General features: G+C 44.9%; 1 long non-coding RNA gene across 1 annotated transcript; it reads right to left on the bottom strand.

Moving 5' to 3' along the window:
- Positions 1-3,322: 3,322 nt before the first annotated feature.
- Positions 3,323-3,852, bottom strand: LOC127368798 (uncharacterized). Its single transcript, XR_007885877.1, has 2 exons — positions 3,786-3,852; positions 3,323-3,564 (listed from the first exon to the last, which is right to left on the bottom strand). It is a non-coding gene; the product is annotated as an uncharacterized LOC127368798 (long non-coding RNA).
- Positions 3,853-4,440: the final 588 nt, after the last annotated feature.

Raw genomic sequence — 4,440 nt, 5'->3', positions numbered from 1 at the left:
CTTCTCGGAATTAAACAAGGAAATTCAGCCAGTAAACACTCATCCTGAACACTTGTAAACCACTGCCAAAAGCAAACATACAGAAGAACAGTGCTGAAACTCATCGGGCCAGAATAGGACCAGCTGACGTCACACAGTTGGCTGAGATATGGCTGTGTCATACGCCATACAGGGCTACCAGATCTGGATATCGCCTTGCTTACAGTATCACAATATATCACAATATATTGAATTGTAACCCATGTATCGTGATATGTATCGTATCGCCAGCCAATACACATCCTCATCAGTTTTTGGCTATTTGGAACATAACTGGGTTCTGAATGGGTTTAGATTCATTTTCCTTCCACATAAGAAAACAGGTGTCTGTCAGTAAGAAGTATCCTTTATGAGCTTCCAGTTCACTTTGGTCTCCTCTGAGTGAAAGTGTCACCAAATGTTGAAGCCCTTGAAGGCTCCAGCGTGCACAGGTTGTAGTTTGCTCTCAGTATTGCTCTCGGTGTGTGAATCCTCTCAGTGTTGGCGTTCGTCCTTGTTTGTTGATGCTAAATCACAGTGTGACTTGTCGCGCCCTAAACTTCAAGGCGATCGCGTTACCTTCCAGGGGCTGATAGCACTTTAATGGCCGGCTTTTGTTTGGCAGCGTATACATGTGTATTCTTACTGAGCGGGGAGGGGGGGGTCACACCCTCCAATATCTCGGGGGGTTTCAAAGGAGCGACAGGCTTTAAAGTCAACAACGCAGCTGTGTTTACACAAATGACTTCAGAAGTAAGGGCCAGTGTTAGCAGGGGGGAGGCAGGTGGGGGTCAAGATGAGGTAATAGCAGGCACTGACCCCCTCACCCCACATACAGCAGAAAAAGAAGAAGAGAAAAGATGCTCTAATGACTGTACTATGACTCAACTCAGGGGTCTGTGTTAACTTTTTATGCTCTGGGCTCCTCAGGGATCTCTGCTGCGATGAGTGAATAATGGCAGACAAACCTAAACAATATGGAGCATGGTGAGAGGGCCCACGTCAGCATACTGGGGATCCAGTCTGACCTGCTCCGGTTGTTTTTCATCCTTGTAAAGAAAATAAACAGTTATAGGGTGGGTCAGCGAATGGGGACTCATGGAATGTACTCACAACACTGTGTGTATGTAAAGAGAAGATGGAATAAACTCAGAGTGTCAGCACACAGATCTTCAAGTGCAATGGATGGAAAAGTAAACGACAACACTTCAAATGCAGAAAATTCAAAGTGTAAAGTGTAAAGGAGCAGTCTGACGCTGCTGTGAGAAAAGTCACAGCACTTAAGCGCCCAGTATACTCGACGCACTCGAGCTGTCGCGCGACAACGTGACGTCAAAATAACGTAGATCTCGCTGGCGCGCCAGGATTTTGGCCCGGTCGCGCCATGTCGCGCACCACTTTTTTTTTTTCAGCTGCGCGCGACAGGAAGGTACAGGTACCAGACTAGTTATAAATTTGACCACTGTGTCAACCATAGTATCATACCAACAGTGAGAGGTACACAGGTGGCACACTGCAGATGTGTAGGTTTATTCTCTGTAACATTAAGCAAGGAAACTTCAAACACACACAGAAAGAAATTTAAAATATGATACAATAGTCACAGTGAGTAAAAAAAAAATAAGAAAAGGTTACAACGTTCACTTACTCATGTAAAAAAACCCTAAACCACCAGCTTCCACAAAGTGGAACTACCCTCTTATTAAGCTAGTTGTGCTGGATAGGCTATGGTTCCGATTTTGGTCCGTTTCGGTCCCCTGCAGTTTGTACCGTCCAAAAACAATGTTACGCTATAGTAAACAGAGACTCGTCAAGCACTAGGACCAAGCGGAAAACGGCCGCTCAAGCTGAAGCCTGTTACCCTTAGTTTAGACCCGCCCACAAGCTCCTCGATTGGCTCTGCCGTTTCTTGTGTGATTGGCCGTCCCCGCTGTCACTCCATCTTTCTTGCACACCTGTCTGCTGGAGTTGCCCAGGTAACATCAGAGGTTTCATTTACATTAACATTTGAATCGGTGTCCATGTGCGTATGTGCGTGTGTGTGTGCGTGTGTGTGTCCAGAATGTTTATTCTATATTTACATTTACATTCTTTACAACCAGTCAAACCAAAAATGGGGAACAGTAAACGTAACAGTAGCAATAGAAAACTAGAAGAACTACTGTTGTGTGTTGGGGGCGCCCGCCGGTTAGCCTAGTTGGTAGAGCTAGTGACCCATATATGGAGTTGCTGCAGCGGCGCGGGATCGAATCCGACCCGCTGCCCTTTGCTGCATGTCATCCCCTCTCTCTCCACCCACCACCCCTGTCTCCCTACAGCTGTCTCTATAAATAAAGCTGTCAAAAGGCCAAAAAAATAACTTTGTGTCCCCCCACCTCTGAAATCAAAATGTCGTCCTTGATCTGAGCTGAGACCAGGTATGTAACAATGAAATGTCGTCCAATTGAGTACTCACTACTCTCTTAACATGAACATGATTTAGTGTGGTGAAAGCTGTCATAACAAGCAGCAGGAGAGCACCTTGTTAACCTCGTGGTATACTGACTGCTCAAAATATCAGCTCATTGCATTGTTTATTTACTCACAGTTTAATACCATTCTAATCACAATATCAATCAACCTACAGGTACCTAGGTCCAATCTTAAACACTGGTCTATGAATAAGGCTTTATTGTGATACAGGCAGTCGTTTAGGCACAACAATAGTTTTCTGGTTGAATGTTCAGCTCAAGTCTAGAAGGCCCTACAAGTCATGATGCCGAATATGAATCAGAATAAGTTCAGGTATTGCACATCTTCAGCAGACCACCCAAAAATCCATTAGAATGCAGGAAATCTACTTAATTCAAAATTTCCTGGGGGTGGGCCTTCAGCTACGTCTGCTTCTCAGAATGTAACCACTATTGTCCATCTCCAGTAGGCTGCCCCTATCAGCGGCTTGGGGTACAACATCAAATGAATTCCAATTCTCTGATATCTGAGCCACCAACTTGTGTGTGTGGCTGCGCGGCATAATTTTGGTCACCCCCGACAAAATCTCACTCCAAGGTTTTTTGAAAAGTTGGCAGCTATGCCACTAGTGTTTAAAGGAGCATTTCACCCGTGGAAACATTAATATTTATTGAAAGTGGGTTATATATGTAGTCGAAATGTAACATACTTTGGTATTGGGGGATTTGGTGCCTATTTGACCGAGAAAAGACAGAAAGTGACTTTAGTGCGCATTTGTATTAAAGACAACAACTCCCACAATACACAGCTCCGCAAGCCGCTCCCACTAACACTATCAAGGACTACAACAACGTGAATGTAAACCATTTATTTACAGAAATATATCAACAACAACAAAAATAAATATGTTAACATTGACAGTTATAGTTCCTCCTGAGCGTCCTCAACTCCTTGGTGCCGCAGTACTGGCCATCTGGAGCTGGATATTTCTGTCGGATAGCCTGCACCGCATAAGCGGGTAAAACGACACGATGGCCTCGACCCAATCTCTCGCCTTGCAGGACCCATTCCAGAAAGGCTGTTAGGCGATATTGTCTACAAGACATTGAGCACACAGTTAGCGATGCATGGTCTTTGTGTTTAGCATGCCACAGTAGTTAGCAATGCAACTGCAAGCTGTTTGTGCAGTAAAGAAGTTAACGTTAGTTCAGTTGGCTGACGTTACGTATTAACCGGGAATAACTTTGTGACAATGCTTGAACAAATTGTGTACATACATGCCACGTTGTTATACGACAGAAAATAGAAACACTCACTTTACAGTCAGACGTCCGTGTGTCCGTAGGTGCACAGCGAGAGCACAGGCACCAGCAGTCCACCCCAGCTCGAGCCAGTCCGGGCCCCTCGTCCGCGACAGGCTGGTCGCCTCCTGTTCAGCCTCAGCTGCTCTTCGCTATATTGCGGCTCATAAAGGTAGCCACGAACATCTGATTCGACCATCACACTTTAGAAATGTCTTCCATATTACATTGAGTACCATAGTCGTAACGTCTGACTCCACAGCGCCTCCGCTTAGCTTCCAAACAAGATGGGGTTATTTTTTAGTTTCTGCAGGTGAAGTCCCACCCACTGATCTGTAATAGGTCTGTAGCATGAGTGAAAAAAAAATGAGGAAGTAGTGTTTGTAGTCTCACCCCCTCTACAGAGATATGAGACTTCCTGCTTCCAATGATGCAAAATGACGATTTTTAACATCATTGGAAACAGGAAGTGCAACACTAAAATCCTTATTTCTCCCCTCTCAGGGAAAGTGAGGGAATGATGCACGACCATTCAAAAATATGACTGGGGTTGTAATGATACAAAGCTTAATGCAAATGGGTGAAGTGTCCCTTTAATGTCTGACCAGCTCCCTTACTGACAAACATGTCAGTTATTTTACAGCACTTCGCTGATCTGTGGCCAGTGCTG

This window comes from Dicentrarchus labrax, unplaced genomic scaffold, assembly GCF_905237075.1.
Source record: "Dicentrarchus labrax unplaced genomic scaffold, dlabrax2021, whole genome shotgun sequence".
Lineage (NCBI taxonomy): Eukaryota > Metazoa > Chordata > Actinopteri > Moronidae > Dicentrarchus > Dicentrarchus labrax.
Note: the sequence above shows the minus strand (reverse complement) of the source record. Positions and strands in the feature narration are given on the sequence as shown.